Source organism: Dipodomys spectabilis, unplaced genomic scaffold, assembly GCF_019054845.1.
Source record: "Dipodomys spectabilis isolate Male_0828 unplaced genomic scaffold, ASM1905484v1 ptg000241l, whole genome shotgun sequence".
Lineage (NCBI taxonomy): Eukaryota > Metazoa > Chordata > Mammalia > Rodentia > Heteromyidae > Dipodomys > Dipodomys spectabilis.
The window spans coordinates 4,502,478-4,525,223 of record NW_024870918.1 but is presented as its reverse complement, the minus strand read 5'-3'; the positions used below and the strand labels follow the sequence as shown (position 1 = coordinate 4,525,223).

Genomic DNA, 22,746 nt, shown 5'->3' with positions numbered 1-22,746 from the left:
CTTCTCTTCAAATGTGGACAGAGCTTCGATATTGTCCCTGTCAACTGTGGGGTTTTTCCCCCCTTCAGTTGCTTAAATGATACAGCTTGCAAGAATGGTTCAATAAATCTCTTTGGCTATGTTTTATATAAAACATTGTATTGTAATCAACTTTTCAAATTTCTTTTTGTGGCACTGGGGACTGAAACCAGGGTTTTATACACATCAGGCTAGTGTTCTACTGAGCTACATCTTCAAATCTTCTTATTTTATTTTGAGGCAAGGACCCACAAAGTTATCTAGGCTGACCTCAAACTCAAAATCCTCCTGCCTCAGCCTCCTGAGTAGTTGTGAATACTGGCATGTACTACAATGCCCTGCTGGTAATCAGTGTGTGTGTGTGTGTGTGTGTGTGTGTGTGTGTGTGTGTGTGTGTGGTGTGTGTATGTGTGTGTGTCTGTGTGTCTGTGTATCTGTGTGTCTCTGCGTGTGCATGCTCTCTGGGACTGATGTTTAAACTCAGGGCCTGGCACTATCGCTTAGCCTCTTCTGTTCAAGGGTGGTGTTTTACCACTTGAGCTACAGCAGCACTTCTCTGTCTTTTGGGTAGTTAACTGGAAAAATAAAGAGTCTTTCCTACCCAGAGTGGCTGCCTCCTGAATAGCTAGGATTACAGATGTGAGCCATTAGTGTCTTGCAGTAATCAACTTTTTTTTGTTGGTCCTGGGGCCTTAACTCTGGGCCTGGGCACTGTCCCTCAGCTCTTCAGCTAAAGGCTAGACTCTCCCACTTGAGCCACAGTGCCACTTCCAGACTTTTCTGCTTATGTGGTGATGAGGAATTGAACCCAGGGCCTCATGCATGCAAGGCAAGCACTCTACCACTGAGCCACCTTCCCAGCCCAGTAATCAACTTTTTAAAATGCAGAGAGGTATAAAGTGAAATGAGTCAGGTCCTACCCTAGCTCTTCCCAGAGAGAACCAATGTCCACAGTTTGCTGTATAGTTTTTTAAACTTTCCTGTGTGCTTGCTTATGCACAGCATTTTCTTTTGAGGCAGGGTTTTCCTACATAGCCCAGACTGGTCTTCAACACGTAATTCTCCTGTCTCAGGTTCCCAAGTGTTGGGATTATAGGCAGACACCACCCTAGTCAGCTTAAAGTGTGAGCTTTCTTTCCTCAGTACTGGAGATGGAACCCAGGACCAGCCCAGTGTTCTACAATTAAGCTATAGTCCTAATCTAAGGTTATTATTTTATTTTACCTATGGTTCTTTCTATTCTAAAATCATTGCATATGTTTTGTGATGGCAATCAAGCCCATTCATTCTAGTATGAATTTGTTCATACTAGCGAAACATATCTACCACTGAGCTATACCTCAGCAATATTCTTTCGTATTTAAAACAAATACAAGGACTAAATTTGCTCTGTCTGCTATACAAATGAGTTAATAAATCAAATAACTACACACAACCTCTATTACCTAGAGATCTCTTTCAGCCTATTGTAGCAGCCACACACTCATACCACTCAGATTGTCCTAGGAGGAGGGAACTCTGCCTGCCACTGGGCTGTGTGGCCATCACAGCCTCCTGGCTGGGTCTTCTTCTGCAGGAAGTCATGGACAGGGCAGCATTCTTCCCCCACAGAGCAGCCCAGACTCTGTGACTCCTTCCTGCACAGGAGTTTGACCTTGCATTTCTTTCTGCGCCTCTACAGCTTTTTATTACTTCCCTCAGGTTGCTCGTACAAAGTAGCACAAAGTGCATGGCTGAACACAGCACACTATTTCCTCACAGTTGCAGAAGCTACAAGTCCGAAACCAAGGCACTAACAGTGCTGTGCTCCCTTTGAGGGTCTGGGCAGGATCCTTTCTTCCCCTCCCCCTAGCTTCCACTGCGGCCATTCATCCTTGGCATTCCTTGGCTTAAGGCTGTATCGTTTCAATCTTGGCTTCTCTCACCGCATAGCCTGCCCATGTGTGTGTCTGTCTACACATGCCATCTTCCTCTTATTACAAAGATACTAGTCATAGTGGGTTCAAGCCCACTCTTATGGCCTCATCTTAACTCGATTATACCTGCAAAAAACATTCCCAAATAACATCACATGTGCTAGAACTGCAAGTTAGGACTTCACTGTACCTTTCCCGCCCCACTCCATCCTAGGGTTTGAACTCAGGGCCTGGGTGTTGTCTCTGAGCATTTTTGCTCAAAGCTAGAACATTAACCCTTGAGACACAGCTCCACTTCAGATCTTTTTTTGGTAGTTAATTGGAGATAAGAATATTGTGGACTTCCTTGCCTAGGCTGGCTTCGAACTGTGATCCTCAGCTCTCAGTCTACTGGGTGGCTAGGATAACAGGCATGGAGCACATGGGTGCCTGACTTGGTTTTCTTACTATGGAAGCACTGTGAGTCTTTTAACATGCAATTCAAAAATTCCATGATAGATATATCATTTTCATTTGTCTTCTCCTGCCATGACACAGAGAAGAAGCTAATGTCTGGAGACCCCAGTGGGAAGCTATCTGATGATCTGACATAAACCATGAAAAAAATTTCAAGTCTCTCAATGAGGCACTGACTGCATTATCTTTTAGGCAGCCCTCTCTGAATAGCATTTCTCCTTGCCAGCCTTTTGATAAGGATTGGACAGCAGCGTGCTCACAGTTACAGTCTCTGGCAAGAGCTGGGAATGCAGAAATTCTAAAGGCCATGTAAGGGTATTAAGCATATGGCTCAGGTCTCCTTAGCAGTACATTGATAAGTAATCTCACACAAGACTCCTCGCTAGAAGTTATTTTTTAAATGATACTAAACAGAGCCAACTTCTGGTGTCATATGCTGAGTGTTGAGATAGCAGTTCAGCTAACAGTAATACATGCCAGGCAGTCTTTTTTTTTTTTTACTCTCTGTTGGTATTTAGTATTCGGATTCTGTTACCTTAAAGAATAAACCCTTTATAGTACTCCATAGCTTTCCACAGACTTACTGGCAAGGTAGGAAGTTTGCCATCTTCCTCCAAGTGTGCTTAAGAAGAGGTATGGAGTAGGGTATGGTGATTCATGCCTGTAATTTCAGCTATTCAGACAGTATAACTCAGGAGGACTGTGGTTCAAGTCCAGCTCAGGCAAAGAGTTGGCAAGACTCAGCTCCATCCATGGTTAGGTGTGGTGGTACATGCTTGTCATCACAGAAAGCATAAGTAGAAGGATTATGGTCCAGGCTGGCCTAGGCAAACATGTGAGACACTGTTTCAAAAATAACTAAAATCAGAAAAGGTTGAGTGCTTGCTTCAAGTAGTAGAGTGCTTGCCTAGCAAGCATGAGGCTCTGAGTTTAAATCCCTGTTCTGCAAAAAAAGGAGGTTCAGTATTCTTCAATGGGCTTTGGTAACCAATAACAATAACAAAAGAACAATAAAACCCAAAGGGTTTAAACTGTGTTGGGCCATTTTCTAAGGTTTAGATATAAATCACAAAAATTACATCAAACTGAAAACAACCCTTGACATAGTTTCCATAGTTAAGACTAGGAAATAACTCAGTTATATTAGGAAATCATAGGCTCAGATTTTCTTTTACAAAAGATATCTGCCTAAACTCTCACAGAAATGCAGATAATCTGCATATCATGTATTTGCATAGTGGAGGCCACTTATACATACATATGTTCAGACATATGGTGTGTTACACATTTGTATGTTTAGAACGTATAAAAATAGAACCATGAAAAGTCTTCTATACCACATAAAGCTCTCTATTTGTACTGATGAAAACAATTTAAATAAAGTTTCCGTCCATTCATCTAGTATTTATATAACCAAACCACTGCCAAAACCAATTCCAAATGATGGCACCTGCTCACTATGAATCCAAATGGAGCCCAATCAAAACAAATGGCAGGGCTCTTATATTCTCTTGTAAAGCACATTCATCAGCCCTCAGAATGGCTTTTTACAAAGCGAATAAACAGAGTAGCTATAAATGCTGATGACAAAAGGCTCAGCATAAATGAACCACTTGTCGTTCATTTTCCCAACAAAGGTTATGCTAAAAGAATTCATAAGCCTTTTCAAACCCAGCCTCCTTGGAAAACACTGGACAGAAGAAAGCTGCTGATGAAAACAGCCATGAGAGCCGGCTGCTCAGCCTCTCCTGAAAGTACCATTATTGCCTGATTTTCTCTTGCCTTAATTTTCCTCCTGACTATGCAAAGACCGAAGGTGTTTGTGTATGTTTGGTGGTAGTGTCAGAGATTATAGGGGAAAGGTCAGGATGGTAAATATAACTGCAGACCATTACTGGCATGTAGAAAAAGAACTCAAGAAGGTCTAACATTTAAGGAAAAGCATCTTCCCAGACTAGGCTAGTCACAAAGATTCTCAGTTCTCAGTAGTAAGATGTCTAGCTACACGTAACTTTTAAAATTACTTCCTCTTCCCCAGTGGTACTGGACATCTGGATTCAGATGGACTTCACAGTATTGTATTTGTGCGGCATGGCTTCATGTTTTACTTACATTATGTCACATTTTACTTCCAAGCTACCTTCCTACTTCCCAACCCCAGAAGTGTATGCCTCAGGAAATATTCAATTATTTTCATAATTTTATAAGCCATACATAATCAAGCCGGTTATGATTGGTAAAAAAATGGTCTCAGCAATAACCAATCAAACCGACTGAGCTTTGCTCCTACAGCAAAGTGTGTGTGGGACTACTTCATCTCTTGTTGAGAAAACCAATGCAACACAAATCTCCTTGGGATCCGTAACTCAAAGGACAGCTGGCAAGTTACCCCTAAAGAACTCTAATGAACCAGGGATCAGGGGCTTTTTTTACTGTGTAGAAGTCTAGAAGAATACAGAAGAGTCTGTTAGAGAGGATGGAAGATTCTGATAAGGACAAAAAAAATTTGTTTAATCAAGAGAAAAAAATTAAATAGCTTTGAGGGCAATTAAATACCTTCCTGGGCAAAAACTCAAGATTAATTGGAAACAAGCAATGAGAATGATTTCAAGTAAGGCATGAATACAAATATAAAATTAGAGGGGGAAAATCATATTAAAATGATCACATAAGGCATATACCTCAAGCAGAAGGGCATTCATTAGCTCCTATAGTCCAGGATTCTTTTATAAGAGGTGCTTTGGGATCTACAACAATAATAACATACTCCCTGTTGTCACAGCCCACAAATTAGAAGCTAAAACACAAGCACAAGCAATAATGAGAAGGTCTTTAATAGGATTAGTAGTTAATGCTTTTACTTGGCTTTGCTTCTAACAAGTACTCAGTCATTACAGTCAGATGGCTTATATGAAATATTCTAAAAAATGTAATAAAAACTCAAAAGCCAAAAAAATACCAAAAGGCCAAGAGATCATCCGTCAGCTATTAATCACTCCATATTAAATTCCTCAAGCATTTGACATCTGCTTAGCTGTGTGCATGTTTCAGATGTGCTGTGAACTCAGGATAGAACTGGAGAATCAAGGCTGAAAAGAGAAGGAAATCAAGGGAAGTGACAAGGGGGTAAGCAATCCTGAGGGTGGTTGAGATATCAGAGCTGGAGAAAGGGGTTGGAAGAAGAAGGGAAGGGGCCGCAGAATGTCCAGTAAGAGGAGAAGATTATCCTGACCCAAGAGGGGTCAGTCAAGTGGAAGGGATACTAATCAGTCACAGGTTGGACAACCACAGATAGAAGTTACAGAACACCTGCACAAAGACTTTGAGCATAAGCCAGCCCACTTTGTGTGTCTGTGTCTCTCTGTGTGTGTGTGCCAGTCCTGGGGCTTGAACTCGGGGCCTGGGTACAGTCTCTAAGCTTTCAGCTTAAGGCTAGCATTCTATCACTTAAGCCACAGCTCCACTTCTGGCTTTTTGGTGGTTAACTGGAGAGAAGAGTCTCATGGACTTTCCTGCCCTGGGTTGGCTTCGAACTGAAATCCTTGGATCTCAGCCTCCAGAGTAGGTAGGATTATAGGTATGAGCCAGCAGTGCCCAGCTGAAGCCAGTCCAATTTAAAAATATGCAATTGTGAGAGGATAGGCAAGATACAATGGAAGACTGGATTACAGCGTGTATCTAGAAGACCCTAGAGCCCAAGGTGAGTTTGGTGATGGGAAAGGAGGAGTCCCACGTAGACTCACAGAACCTGTCCACAGACTGAGGGTGAGGAGTACAAGGTTGGGTCAATACTAGAAGTTCAAGCATCACTAACTACTGAAGATCTTGAGATTTCTGAGTGAAGCTTCTCTCTACCCAGTCGCAACCTTTCTCATCCAACCCAGAGAAGGACAGAGAAGGACACTGGACTCAGCAGATTCTTTGTATTTATGCAGAGCGTCGACCACACAGAAACTGAAGAGTGTATATATCACGTGGTATTGGAGCTGGGTCTGTCAGCTCAGGTTAAGGCAGGACTGGCTAAAGTCTTTAAAAAAAAATGTATTGCCAGGCACTAATGGCTAACTCCTGTAATCCTAGCTACTCAAGATCTGAGAACTGAGGTTCAAAGCCAGCCCAGGCAGGAAAGTCTGAGACTCCTATCTTCAGTGAAGCACCAGAAAAATGGAAGTTGGAGCTGTGTCTCAAAGTGGTAGAGTGAAAGAAGAGCTCAGGGACAGCGCCAAGGCCCTGAGTTCAAACCCCATAAGCAACACCCCACCCCCACCCCACTCCTGGCAAAGAAAAGCATTGGCAATATATAATCAGACAAGATGCCAACAGAAAGCTCTGTGTTGACAGACAGACAGACAGACAGACAGGCAGACAGGCAGGCACAGATACTTCTGACAAGAAACTGGGAGGGCCCTGTGTCTTCACAATACATCTACCAGTCACTAGAGCACTTTACAAGGTGTCTAATTCTTACAGTCTTGATTAAGACAGGAACATGCTCTTCATGAGCTGCCATTAATCCATCAAAGGCATGGTCCCAATCTCCACTGTCCTCTCCCTCCCACCCCATGTCCCCATACCCCTGCCAGCCATGTTGTAATGGTGGATGGAATCAGGCCCTGGAGCTACAATGCCAGCTTTTAGGTGTATGCCACCATCCATCAGCAGGATGGCCTTCTCCGTCTCTGCACCTCAGCGTTCTCATCTGATAGCAGGGGACTGAGCGGCGCCTCTTCCAGGGCAATCACAGCACTTCTGTGTCCCAGGAATGGAGTTTGCACTCCAAACATTTATCTATGTTCAGCCATTCTCATCAGGAGAAGCCCAGAGAAGGAGACAGATCCTGACACCACTCTGCTTCCAGAAAAGATGCCAGCACTCCAGGTCCCTGGTACTTGCTTTCTGCCAGGTTGTTTCCTCTGCCACTCTTCCCCCCACCCCCTACTCAAGGCAATGTGCCCATGGCTCCCCAGATTCACATGCTTCCCCTCAAGTCTCAAGAGGACTTCTTCCTGCACACACCACACAGTTCCTGATAGCCTCTTGTCCATGTTCTCTGTGTTTGCTGCCCTTGCAGCAGCCTCTCCATGACCCAATTTGCCAATCTCCAAAGCCTCTCTCCTGTGAGCACTTCCTGGAGGAATGCAAGGCTTCCTGCCAAGCTTTCAGGCCCTCAGTTAGCACAACACTTATAGTTAGGTTTGCAGGTGATTCCAGACTCTGGTTGCTCTCAGTCCTATTAATAACAATGACAGCTAAGAACACACACGCACCCCACCCTCTTGTAAGTTAATCATGGATTAACTCGCTGAATTCTCCACTTCCCACCCCCTCCTTTCAGGCCTCTGTTCTTAACCTCATTACTTAGTTACAGAGCTCAAAGAGGCAACAGAAAGGTTAACATTATGCCCACAGGACACACAGGTAGAGTCCAGAAAGAAAGGTATATTCAGTTTCAAAGTGGTAATCTTGTCCATTCGGCTAGCTCCTCCTATTTTAGGATTCTACTTATTTCTTTAAGTCTCTTCTATTGTAATCTTCATATCCTGTTCCGAGGGATGATGGTCCCTTTGTTTCCCTGCCATGCCCACCCACAAATTCATATGCACAGTCTTCCCATGTGTTGTCACAGACAACAACCTGTGTACAATCGACTCTCCAAATCTCTGTGGAACCGATGAATGAGCAGACTTTCTCCACCAAGGGTCCCTCTTCCCATGGATACCTGCCTTGACCAACACTGTCATCTGACTACTCCTTAAAACCCCCTGTCCTCATTTTCTTGAGGAGGAGACACCCACTTGAACAATAAACTCTGTAACTATCCTCAGACATTCTGGCAATAATGTGTAAGTCCAGGGAGATGTGTTAATGAGGCCAGCTCAATTGGCCAGGGCATCTCTGCCAGTTGTGTTCCACTCTTTTCTTCCACAGAGGGTGGACTTAACAGGGTATGAGGAAGTCCCTCCCCCCCCACCAATCCCTACCCTGTTGTGTCTGTCAATCATGGGTCTTGAACTCAGCATCTGGGCACTGTCCCTGAGCTGCTTTGGGTCAAGAGTAGAGCTCTACCACTTTAAGTCACAGCTCTACTTCTAGTTTTCTGGTAATTATAAGGAGATAAGAGTCTCATGGGAGTTCTGGGCTGGCTTCAAACTGCAGTCCTCAGATATCAGCCTCCTGAGTAGCTAGGATTACAGGAGTGAGCCAAGGGTGCCCAGCGGAAGACCTTCCTTATTATATTATGGCTTTCCCTCTGTCTGTCAGGCTGCTTGTTCTTATCTTGGTGGCAAGTTCCCTCTTCTTCAGCTGCCTCTAAAATATTCATGAATCTCAGTGTATCCGCATTCATTTTCTTCTCACTTCCTCTGAAAAATTTCCTAATTACCAATGGTTCAACTACAGTCTACTTGGGATGACAACCAAATACCTTATAAAGTCAGATCTTTTTCCTGAGCTTAAGATTTATGTTCTCAGTAGCTTTCAAGGATCCTGTATGTCTCACAGACAAGATAAATTCAATGTGCTCCAGGGACAGTTTGGCATAAGTCACAACATCCAGAGAAAATTACCTTAACCACCCAATTGCCCAAACCAGAGGCTATCCAAGCTCCTGGATGGGGGTGCTCATCCTTCATATTCTTCCCAATCAATCTCTTTAATGTTCTTTAACTCCATTTTTTCTCTCTTTATTTTCCCCTGCCACTGTCTTAATGGAGAGCTCAACATCTCTTGCATAGATTATTGCCTCAGCCTCCTAATTAGACTGCCTGGCTGGGACTGACATAGCGAAGAGAATTTCTCTGTAATGCAAATCTGTCCGTGCCATTCTCCTTCTTTGAAATCCTAGAATGGCTTCCCACTGCTTCAGTACAGATCTCAAAATCTTTAGATGACCTCTAATGACCCAGCCTTTGAAACTCTTTCCTTGCTACCCAGCTCTAGCATAGTTGCTACTACATGGAATGACTTGCAGTTCCCAGAATGCATCAGGCTCTTCCCGTCTGCCTTTGTGAACACTACAGTGCTAACAATACAACATTCCCTTTCCCCTGCTAATGGTTCCTTGTTCTTCAAGATTGAGCTCAGTCATTATTTCCTTTGATGAATCCATTCCTGCCCCCCTGGGGCTAGGTTCTCTCTTCTGTGATCCCGAGGTGCTCTGGGCCTACCTATTTCTACCAGGAGTTTACTGACAGTGTTATAATTATTACATTTCTTTCTGTTCTACTACTTGGTCACCCACAGGACAGCAATTACTATCTTTAGATGCTTGTTTATTTGCTTATTTATCATAATGTCTGGCACCAAAGTCAAGTATTTAAATGAATGAGTATTTGAGCATGTCTAGGTTTTGTTGTTGTTATTAGAAAATTACTTGCAAGTACAGAAAGGAAGTTGTATGTTCAGTTCTAAATGTTTAAGAAAGAATTGAAAAGAGATGCTTAGAAATAGATGTTTTCTTTTTTCTTCTTTTTCTATTCTATAATGGTACATGGATGAACATTTTATTTGCAAAGTGATATAATGAGATCAAAAACTAAGATATTCCAAATACTTCTACAAGACTCCATCCCTCCCCCGCTTTTGGTCTTTTTTCGTGTGTTTCAGTTTCATTTCACAGTTTCTAATTTCTTCACATGAATTCTTTTGAAAGAATAATTTTAAAATATGGTTACAGCCTGTGCCAGTGGCTCCTACCTGTAATCCTAGCTCCTCAGGAGGCTGAGATCGGAGGAGACAAATCTGAGAGACTCTTGTCTCCAATTAGTCAGCAAAAAACCTTCAAGCCTCAGTACCAGCACACACATACACAAAACAATGATAGCAATAACCTCTGATTATAAGTGCAACTCATATCTATTCTAGAGATACTGGATAAGCACAGAATGCTAAGGGCCAACAGTAAGCTCCTCATCCATAGCTAGTTCTCTGGTAGGGCACCTTAGTCCAATTTTCTGTGCTATGCTCACATACTGACTTCAGACTGGCACAAGCGGTTGAAAACAGGCTGAGAATGCCCTGGGGTGAACCTATGTCATTCATTCCATCCAAATTCAACACAGTATTAGTCACAGAACAAAATCAGACCCTGGGTAGCAGCCATTCTAAATGGTGAAGACTTCTCACCCTGTGATCTGGCTTGACTTGGGAGCATGCTGCTTTTCATCATTCAACCCTGCGAGGGGGGGGAGAAGGAGTAACTATGAGATTATTATTCCAAAACAAAAAAATATATGTGCCCTTTCCCAAGTGTTAATACTGCTTAAGTCGCCCTGGAATTCTAAGTTCTCTTGTGCCCAGGCTTGTTTTCTTGTGGAGATCTTCCTGGGACTTTTCACTAGACCTTCCAGGACTATAGCCTTGTCACTCTGCACAGTATCATTTTGTTAGAAGGCAGGCAGAGAACAAAACAACATTTTATATTACCTATGGGCTTGTCCAACTACATGGCAGTAGCAGATGCTGGCTGAAAGAAAGAGGCCTGACACACTGGAACGGGTCACCCATGACCTGTAAGAAGTTCCAACTATGGTCCAACAATGGCTCTGTCACTTAGAAAACTTACTCCTTTAGATCCCAAGGACTTAAGAGTGATGGAGAATTTGGAATTGGTATGTGGGGAAAATCCATCTATATCATTCTCATAGAATCTTGAGGAGCCTAAGACATCTTTGTCTGAATAAGTTTTCCAAGAACTTATCCAAGTACATATCCTCTGTAGAAAAATGAGAAAGAATTATTTCCTGGGCAGGTTTCATACTACGAAGAAAATGTCTCCGTTTGCCACCAGCAGTGCAGAAGTCAGCAGCTCTAAGTATGATTGGGAATCAGCTTCCTGTCCCCACCTCCAGCCCCCATCCTTCAGTGGGACATGACACCACATAAAGTATAATGCCATAATACAACCCTGGGGTCACAGACACCTTTCACGGTATTACATGGAATAGGTCCACTGTTAAATTTAGTAAGAAGGGACTAGATGGCAGGGTCTAGAGAAACTATAGCCCAGGCTGACCCTCATTTGTTCCTATATCCAAACATTCAATTAACAAATATTGTGCATGTATGGGCCCTGTGCTAGATGCTGGTGAACTAACTTCTGACACTAGCAGTCTAAGAAAAGGTGTGTCCTAACATTTTAAGGGCCCATACAAGAACACAAATGTAGGCCCAGACCTCATAGGTTGTGAGGCTTTTTTGTCCCTTGTTGGCCCAAACTGCATACTTGTTACTGTCAAGTCTCTATTTCTACCTGTTTCAGCATCATTATTTTTATGAAGTTCCTCTAAGGAATGGATGTGAGAAAGGCAGGTGTTTGTAAGTTTCTTTGGAGAAATATTTGTGTTTTTTTTTCTTTTCATATAGAGTTGGAGGATTTCCTTATGTAGTTTCACACTAATCTTTATCAGAGATATGATGGGTCAATATTGTTTTCTCATTCTGCTTTTTTCACTTTGTTCATCGTTTCCTTTGTTGTGCCTAAACTTCTCAATTTGATATTGTTCCTGCTTCCATTCTCCATGTGGCAATCTGAGAAAGAGAATCAGTTCAGGTATATAATTCTAGGAAGGAATCTGTTCAGGTTAGTATATTATGTGGAACCTTGAATGCCTTCCTACTGCTTCAGAATCAAATCCAAACTCCTTACTATCAGGCCTTCTATGGTGATGGCTTGCCTTCTTCTGCTATTCTTCCTCTCCCTCTGCTTCAGCCCTGCCAATCTTATCAAATTAGGTACCAATTCAGCTACTTCTCCACAGCAAGTTCTCACTCCCTTCCTTATTTCCTTCCTAACAGTTATTATAATTGGCAGGTTTAATTACTTTCCTTTCTTGTAGCTATTTCCATTTGCTATAATGTAAATTCTGCAAAGTCAAGGGCTTAACATTTGTATTAGAGACAAAAGCTGTTAAGCTCTATGTTTGGCTCACAGTGGCTACTCAGGAAAGATTTACCTAGTGAACAATTTTTATTACCGTATTAGTCATTCATCTTAATTATCACTCTCCAAATCTCCTTAGCTATGTGTTTTCTAACTTTCAAAACAAATTCTTGTGAAATAAGCTCAAATTTAATAAAGGAATCATTATGCTTCAAAGAAGGTATAATTCAAATATGGTCTCTAATAGCTTATGATGTGGAATTCCACAGGGAATTAAAAATAAAACTATCATGGATGCAAATTCATTTACTTAAAAATCATAGCAGTAATATAGTAATGGAATTGAATGCCTTATTTAATGTGGAAAATATTTAAATAAGATAGTTATGGCTTTCTTACAACAAACATATATATTTGGATAGTCTAAACTTCTGTGTCCTTTCAACCATAAATCTACTGTTTGAAATCTCAAGCTGTATAGCCCCAGGCTTTTCCAGTTTGAAGACCACAGATGGGCACAATGATTTTCTTTAAATCATAGTTCAAAGTCTTCCTAAGAGCATACAATTTTAGAAGATTACTGGAACTACATATTCTCTGTCTACTGTCTTATGATTTCTTTGTGAATCTGCACATCATAATGTCTAAGCAATTAAATCTAAGTCAGAGAAAACAGTATGTCATTCAGACAGTAATTATAAGAGCATCTTACTAAGCCAGATCATCGCATCTAATCTTCAGTATCAAGTGGTTTAATCATTTCCTTGCAAAGAATAAACAATTGAGTTCTTTGAAAATTGAAAAAAAACACACAAAAAGTTTAACCTAAGTAATCCTTACATTTAGAATAAAGATGGCAATTTTTTGGGGGGGAGTTTCCTAAAACAAACTTTGTTCTTCACACATAGTACATGAAATTTGTGTTCTCTTTGTCCTCCTGGAAAGAGTTCATTTGAAATCTGTTATGAGTTGCTTCCTCTATAAACATCTTTGTATTTCCTATCTCTGGATTCTGGTGGAAATACACATATACATTGTATAAGTTGGTTTTTTTTTAATGCATATGTGGGCGTTCTGCCAAGACAAATGAAAAATTTTCTCATTCTTCATCATAACCCCAGGCCAAGCACAATACCAGGTACACACAAAACATACACTGAGCATTTGTTTCAAAAAACGAATGATGAGGGCTGGGAAGGTGGCTCAGTGGTAGAGTGCTTGCCTTGCATGCATGAGGCCCTGGGTTCGATTCCTCAGCACCACATAAGCAAAAAGAAAAAAAGCCGGAAGTGGTGCTGTGGCTCAAGTGGTAGAGTGCTAGCCTTGAGCTGAAGAGCTGAGGGACAGTGCCCAGACCCAGAGTTCAGGCCCCATGACTGGACCCCTCCCCCCCCAAAAAAGAATGATGATGTCATCGTTTACTCTTTCAACTAAGCCTTTATCTATGGTGACCCCATTTATGACTTTAAAACTAACCACCAAGATATCAGAAAGAGATTTGTAATGTCATTTTTTTCAGTGCATGAAAAAACACGTTAGTTTTAATGTCAACATATTATTTTTCCTTCAATATCTCAAGAGGCAACTGAAGGCAATATTTGATATCTTAACTATTACCTAGAAAATGTGGGATCTTAACTTGCCATTGCTATAGAAATGGTGGTGGCCTTATGCCTGTGGTACAGAGATATAACCTTGGCCTCTCACTTCTCAGCCTAGGCCCCTGTACCCTATGCTCTGGCCTTTCTCCACTGAATAACAGTTGGCTTCCTTGGTTAGCCTCACTTACCCAGAAATGCAGGTCATTTTCCTATTACATCACCAAAACTCTCTAGTTTGGATCAACTTCGGCAAAGCCAGTCTTAGACCCAAGAAAGTAACTAACATACACATTACTGTCAGAGAGAACAATGTATTTCTTCAGTCAGCAAGATCTCCAAACACTACTATCAAATAAATCACTCAAAACTACTTGTTTGAGAGCAAATTAAATTGGCAAACCCAAAAAATGTTGGTGGTCTTTGAAAGTTTGTTTAAATGTATATTCGAACATCACAATTGGAAAAACAAAAACAATAACTCTGAAAGCCTGTTCAAGAATATTAATGTTAATAATAGGCCTTTATGGCAATGTTTATATTTCTTTAAAATAAAGTAAGAGATTGGGAGCCAGGATCAACGGACACTTTGTAGATGCTTCCTTGTTGCCCGGCAGCTGTCCTGGTATGTCAGCATGACTGACCATTCCCTGGAATGTTTAAGAAGCTATACTGTGGCCACAGATGCTTGCTACTGAAGCACAGCTACTCCAGTTCTCTAAGGTACTTATTTCAGTTACTACTGTTTCAAACAATTTGCATTTGATATATTTCCAGTACAAGTCTTGATGAACTCTAGCAGCCATTTTCAGAGCAGGAGCACTTTCCTTGGTGGCCCAGCAGAAGTGTTGTGATTGGTGCAAACACAATCCTTCATTTGCATAAAGGCCTGTGTCACAGTTGGAATAAACACCCTGCCTACAACCCCCCTTCCTTACCCTACTCCTTTCCTGGATATAAGCAGGCTGTTCTTCTCACTTTTCAAAATATCTTGGAGACACCCTTCTATGCTGCCCGTGGTGTTACAACGTTAGGCTTTCTCTTGAGCAATCTTTTCTTTATCATTAGGAGTGTAGGCTGAGCTGACAACATAAAGAGGAGATGGGGGAGAACACAGTGGAGCAGCAGTAATAAGGGAAGGTAGCAGCTGCTATTGCTGTCTACAAACAGCAGTGAAAGAACAGAGACAATAAATGATTGCTGGAGGAGTTCCAGGAGTGACTAGCAACACTACTCCTTGTCTAACCATGGTTTCTATCCAGGTAGAACAGAAAGACCCCAGTCAGCTAACGGGTAACAGGATGCTATTTTTATATTTTTAAAAAAATCACATGAGCATTTTTTTTCTTGTGGATCTCACACTTGTTAGACAGGCACTCTTACCACTGAGCCATGTGTCTAGCCAGACTTTGATGGCAATGATGAGGATGATAACAACACGATAACATGTTTGTGTATGGTATGTGTGTGTGTGTGTGGGAGGGAGAGGGAGAGAGAGAGAGAGAGAGAGAGAGAGAAAGGAGAAAGAGAGAGAGAGAGAGAGAGAGAGAGAGAGAGAGAGAGAGAGAGAGAGAGAGAGTGCTAGTTCTAGGCATTGTGCATTGTCCCTCAGATTTTGTGCTCAATCCTAGTGTTCTACCACTTGAGTCACAGCTCCACTTTCTGCTTTTTGCTCTGTAACTGGAGAGGAGAGTCCTACTGACTTTCCTGCCTGGAATGGATTCAAACTGCAATCTTCAGGTCTCAGCCTCCTGAGTAGCTAGGATTACAGATGTGAGCCACTAGAACCTGGCTTGCTTATTATTTTTGGGAAAAGGTCTCACTTCCTGCCTAGCTACACATCTAGGTGTGATCTGCCTTTGCTGTGATCTGCCTTTGTTAGGCTTCCTGGCAGGTAAAATAATGGCCATGTACCATGAGGTCCAGCTCTTCATTGAAAAGGAGTCTCAGGAACTTTTTTCCTGCCGGCCCACCACAATCCCAACAATCCCAGTCTCCCAAATATCTAAGATTACAGGTCTGAGATGCTGGCACATAACACATAAGTATATTTAATCACAGAAAAAGCCTAAAATAATACATATGAAAATATAAAGGACGATCTCAATTAAGTGTAACTCATTTTGCTTTTCAGAATTCAGTAAGGATTTAAAAAGGAACCCTTATCATTTAAATTAATCCTCAGGAAGTATAATTTGTTTTAGCCTAGTTGGTTCATCCTCCTAGTTTTTTTTCCACAGTATTAAAATGCATAGCGTATGAAAGTTTCCTTCAAGATAAATGTCATTTAAATTTATTTTCTAACTATATGAAAGTTGATAAACTATGTTAAAATTAAAGCACACTTCTGAACTCTGGCCTATGAAAATATGAATGAAGGGGAAACCTGGTAATTTTCATGAGAGTTAGGAAAATTAAAAGGAAGCACATACTATCAGAAGTATCATTTCCCTTGACTAGGAATGAGTTTTAGCCTGGAAGGTTCCCTAAAGTTAATATGCTTACAACGCGCAAAACACATCAAGATATACACATGGCAGAGCCATGAGCAAACACTCACACTCACAGGTAACAATGGGGTACAGGCAATAGGCAATGAACTGACACAGTAATCTGGTAAATTAACCAAGCCATGAGAAGCAGCACTACTTATCATCATTCATAAATATGCACCAAGTTCTTTTTACAGATAGAAGAAAAGGTAGAATAAACCACTGTCCCCATCCTTTAGGAAATCTGTTGTAAAGATAGGGGATTATTTTACTGTATATATACATACTGTATATATATATATATATATATATATATACATTACATACATAACACACACATGCATACACACATGTACATATTCTTTTTTTGGGGGGGGGTGGTCTGGTAGTGGGGCCTGAACTTTGGGCATGGGTGCTGTCCCTCAGCTCTTCAGCTCAAGGCTAGCGCCCTACCACTTGAGCCACAGTGCCACTTCTGGCTCTTTTTCTTTTTGCTTATGTGGTGCTGAGGAATTGAACCCAGGGCTTCATGCGTGCAAGGTAAGCGCTCTACCACTGACCCACCTTCCCAGCCCCTGTACATATTCTTATATTCTTCAGCATCCATTCACTTAAGCATCTACTTTTATGACTTGGATTCTGTCTTCAAAATTTTGTTCTCCCTTCTAATTCTTATTCCTTTTTCTCTTATAAGAGGTGAGCAATCAGAGGCACACAAAGATTAGCTAATTTGCCTAAAATCACAAAGCTGGGAAGTAGGAAAGGGATAGGTGTGGAATGCAGTTCTACCAGTCTGTGGAGGCTGAGCTCCTTTAACACACACACACACACAAACACACACATGCACATACACACACTTATACACATAGTAAGAGGTACAGGCAATAGGCAATACAGTGATGTTTTGGGGAAAACCACTAATAATACCTAAAGACAGAAGAATCAGCAAATGCTTCAGGGAGTGAGCAGGATTTGATTAAAGTCTGCAAGACAGAATGTAGTTTCAGAGATCAGTGATTCTAAAAGTGGGTATTTGGCCCCCCTGGGTACCAATGTCCCTGAATCTTCTTTTGTAAAGGATTGGAAAAGACTGACCAACCCTCAAAGAAGAAATCTGATCATTATCTTATGATTAGAATAAATTCCTAGTAATTCAAAAAAGAAAAAAAAAAAACCCTCTTTCTTTCCTGTCATTACTGGTTCTTTTCCCAGTCTTCAGCAATTATTTTGAAAATGAGTAAGGGAAAAAAAATCTCCCTCTAAAAACCTGAGAGGACAATGAACTACTTTTTAAAAAATTCACAGCATTTCCTGAAGAAGAAAATGTCTCTAGGTTAAGAAACTGGGCCAAACTTACAGAAATAATTGTGTCATGGGTGTGGAATGAAGTTTTCAATTTATAAGTGGGGAAAAATATGAAGAAAAATAGATGGCAAGGGAATAAAATGAACTAGACAAATTTATGAAGAAAGCCAGTCCGTAAGCCCTTATATTGAACAGTTTACTCACATCTGGAGTAAAAACATTATAGTTTTTTTTTTTTTTTTGCTTACAAAATGTCAAAAGGGGGGTGGTGGGAACTGGACTGATATTTGACTCTCTTCCCAAATGATAATCATATATAAAGGAAATATACACTATGAAACACTTAATAACAACTTGCCATTAAAAAGAGGCATGGCTTTTTCCTTAAGCTGCTCTTTAACCTCCATGATCTGGAAGAAGTCTATGTCTTACTCCAGCCATCCGCTGTCTCTGATTCTGTTTCTTCTATCTTCTTGGACCCCCACCCCCACTCTATAGCCATGACTCCAATGAAGCAGGTCCAAAACTCCAATGATGTGAATTGCCACATTCTGTGACCAGTACTTCCCTCATTTATCAGATCAGACACAGCTGCCTGGATCACTTCATCCTCTCATGGCTGTACCATACTTTTCTTTGATTTCCTACCTCTCTGGTTGCTTCCTCTGCCTCTTTTTCTGAAATGTTAATGTCACAGGGTTCCCCCAATGTTATTGTTCTCTTCTTTGTGGATACTAACCCCTTAGTGATCTCATGGACTCTTGACTTGAAATGCACTTACAAGCAGCTGTACATACACAATCTACAACTATGCATTGCCCTTGCAGTCCTTTCGTGAACTCAGGTACCTGAGCGTGCTCTGAGCATCTAATAAGATTGCTTATTTAATATTCCTAAAACTTGGCTACTAGTGCCTTTCACCTCCACGGCATCAGCACTCCCCACCCCCAAATCTTACCTTAAACATAGAGTACTCTTTCTCAGTTGATGTCAACTCCAATCCTTCCTGTTGCACAGACACAAAACCTTGGGATTATCTTTAACGACTCTTTCTCATGTTCACCTTACATCTGCCAGGAAAATGGCTAACTCTCCCTTCAAAATAGAACTAGAATTTCACCATTTTTCCCACCTCCACTGTAACCATCTTCATCCAAATGACCATTACCTCCTACCTGGATTGTTGGAGGGCCTCCTAATTCCTCATCTCTACCCTGCCCCTCAATCCAGCAAGAGTGTTCCTTTAAAATTTAAGACAAATCATGTCACTCATGTAGTCAAGCCTTGAAATGCCTCTCCAGTTCACAATCCAAGCCAATGTCTTCCAATGGCATGCAGTATTCTAAGATGTGTTTGCAACACTTCCCATCTGACCATTTCTCTAAAGCCTCACTGATCTGGACTCCTTTCTTCCCTATCCTTGGCGTGCGTGCGTGCGTGTGTGTGTGTGTGTGTGCACGCGCGCATGTGCACACACACACACACACACACACACACACACACACACACACACATTGCCCATCCACCCTGTTAGAATAGAAACAAAAAATTTTTTTTTACAAGCCAGGAGTCTTTGTTTTGTATACTAATGTATCCTAAGAGACTAGTCAACAGGAGGCAAATAATAGGTTTTCAAATCAAAATTGCCTAATGAATGAATTTCTATTCTCTTATTAAACTCTAAAGAGCTCAGCCAGTTGACTGAACTTGTTCCACTAAGAATCTTACTGCATTCCTGTCTCATAAAAAAAACAATGTAAGCCAGAGTAAATGTTCAATAAATGTTTGTTAAATCAATTTACTCTCATTGTCATTGGAAGAAATAAAATCCCATTGTGGATATTGCAAAATCAAAAACCCCAAACAAAATGAAAACAGTGTGTGTCATCCATCCATTCATTGGTTGATCTACTTAATATACATTTTAGTAACTATGAGCAAAAGGCAGAAGTAAAAATTCTTATTTTCACATGAGGCAGAGACAAGAAACTATACAAATGAAAGTCAGCCCTGGGTACAAGAGGATCTACAAAAGAAAATATTTGGAGAAGCAGGGGGACCAGCAGGATAGTGCACCTTCCAGCTCATTTTTTTTTTTTTTTTTACAGAATTAGATTAGTGAAGAGGTTAGTAGGGAAGGTGGAAGAAGAAGGGAGGAAGACTGCTTGTAAGTACTGTAGATGATAGAATTTGTCTGAAATCATGCACAATGTATGGGAGCATGAACCATAGAAGTTCAGCATGGCTACAGTCCTGGAATTCAGGGGATCTGCAGTGCTGGGGAGCTCTTCTTTCACTCAAAATGCATAATTAGATTTAATCTTAGTTAAGTGGTAGTCATTACAGTTGCACATTTAGATTTGCACTTCAGAAATATCTGTAATAAGTAATGTAGTAAATGAGGCTGTGAGAAAATCTATATAAATAGCTGTGAAATTTTAATTCAACAACAAGGTACAAATTGGTAAGACAGAGTTCTTAGAACTGGGGCTTTTGACTTAAAGTATCCTGACAATTATTACCACCTTCATTACTATCTTTTTCCCCCCAGCATATTCAAAGAGAACATTTAGCTACACATAGTTCTTAAAGATGTCCTGATTCAACTCTCAATCTAAAATGAAGTGAAACAGAGAGTAAATAAAGGTCCAAGACAACACCTGTGGTGCCACTGCTCACCAGGAAGCTCACAATGTTAGTCCGAGGACAGTCAAAATGCCAAAATAAATACCCAATCCTTCCCTTATTCTCCTACTCCCACTCCCTCCCCAACAGCTCATATTTTTCTTTCCAAAAGATACCAGCACTGAATAGCAACTTGTCACACAAGAGTTCCGGTAATCCTCCTGGCCTGGAAACAGTATAATCTTTCTTTGTCCTTAAAGCAAGGGGAAAGAGTTTGCTGGCATGATTACCCCAAACAACCACTTTGAAACAACCACTTTGTCTTATTAGGCACAAAAGATCTTTCTCAATTGTCTTCTTTGAGAAGTGTCTTACTAGCCTTAGAGGTTAGTTTGGTTTGGGGATCACTGGAGGCAGTTGGAAAGGAATCAAAATAATCCTGGCTTGCCATAGAACAGAACTTTTGCAGGTGAGGGAAGGCAGTAGATTCTCTTTTTTAGTTTCAGTCGTACTGCCCTAGAATGTGTTAATGAGTGATTTCCACATCTCCTCCGGTATTTATTCTGGAAATTCCAAAAGGAGAAATGAAAAGTCAGGCACAAAGTGATCCTGAGTAGAAAGTAGCACATATCTCTTTCCACTTGAGATGTTAAGTTAGTGCAAAATCAGAGCATAAAAGACTCTATACAAAGGTCAATAGTACTTGTTACCTGTGTGTGCACATGTATACATATATTTCAGATGTTTGCAAAACTCAACAAACTTATTTAAGAAAACTGAGAGATAAAAGGAAAAAACCTCCAACAGCATGGCTCCAAAGGTTGAATGCCAGCTGTGGGCAAAAATAGCTGAGGAAGAGTGCAAGGCTCTGAGTTGAAGCCCACTACTGCCACACACATAAAAGGCAGACGTGTGTGTGTGTGTGTGTGTGTGTGTGTGTGTGTGTGTGTGTGTGTGTCCTAAAATGGGAAAGAAAGCCCAATAAGCTTCTAAGTTCATGCAAAATAGTCAAAGAGGGAAGTTTGCAGAGGGAAGTTTGCAGATATGTATATGTATTCGTGACAGGCATTTGGGTATATATTTGAGTACAATACCGAAGTATTTGGTGTTATTTACCATGCATATTTAACATGGCATGAAAATACTGATTTGTTGAATGGTGTATCATTTGTACAGCTACTTAGAGTACAAATATAATTTAAATTATAGAAGTGGCAGCACTAACAAAATTTATAAGAAACTAGCTAGAAAACAGGGATTATCTCAAGTAAGAAAAAAAAAACTGACAAGAAAAAAAATAATAAGGTTCTAAATTCAAGAGACAAAAAAAAAAAAAGGAAGTAGTAGGGGCCTGAAAAAGTATTCTTGTTTTCTCATCCGTTAAATAAATTCACAGCATCTACCTTATAGGGGAGTCAGGAAAATTAAATGAATGTATGTGTGTGTGTGTGTGTGTGTGTGTGTGTATGAGAGAGAGAGAGAGAATTTTTCAATGAAAGCAGTTAGGTAATATTGATACTTTCTTTGCGGGGGTGGGGGTAATGTGGGACTTTTTTTTGGGGGGGGTCCGGTCGTGGGGCCTGAACTCTGGGCCTGGGTGCTGTCCCTCAGCTCTTCAGCTCAATGCTAGCATGCTACCACTTGAGACACAGCACCACTTCTGGCTTTTTTTTGGTTATGTGGTGCTGAGGATTCGAACCCAGGGCCTCATGCATGCAAGGCAAGCGCTCTACCACTGAGCCACCTTCCCAGCCCTATGTGGGACTTTTTTTGTTGATTTTTTTTCTTTTGTTGAGACACTAAGGCTGGCCTGGAACTCTCCGTGTAGCGTTGATTTTTTTCTTTTGTTGAGACTAAGGCTTGCCTGGAACTCTCCGTGTAGCTCCGGCTAGATCCAAACTCAGTCCTCTTGCCTCTGCCTCCCCAGTGCTTTGACAATAATTACTGATTATTATTGGCAAAAGTTCATGACCCTTTCTCACTTCCCATGAGGGCAAACACAATTTTGAAGGAATTTTAATTCTCTTATTATCTAGGCTGATGAATAACCAAAGCCTTATTTAACAAGGAAGTAGGCTAAAGAAGCTGTTCATGTTTCTAAGATCTATGACTGCAAGAAACAGTCATCAGCAATGGATCAAAAATCACACACCAAAGGATGAAAAGGGTGACATCAATCAAGATGCATGGTACGTATAAATGGGTTTGTTGAATGGTAATGCCTTTGTACAATTAATTAAAGATAATAAAATATAATTTAAAAAAGAATGAAATTGTTGAAAAAAAGCAATACCCCCGGTAAGAACAGATAAATATCTATAATTCTAAAACAGGAGAGTCCAAAGCAGGAGAATTCTGAGTTCAAGGCCACCCTAGGCTTCATAGGGAGTTCTAGGCAAGCATATTTCAAAAAAAAAAAGGAAAATTAACAACAAATAATCCCACAACACCAACCA

General features: G+C 40.9%; 1 protein-coding gene across 2 annotated transcripts in view; it reads right to left on the bottom strand.

Annotated features, from left to right (window-relative positions):
- The window catches only part of Pip5k1b (phosphatidylinositol-4-phosphate 5-kinase type 1 beta), a 257,064-nt gene that overhangs the window by 156,505 nt on the left and 77,813 nt on the right, over positions 1-22,746 (bottom strand). The gene's annotated exons all lie outside the window — the stretch shown is intronic.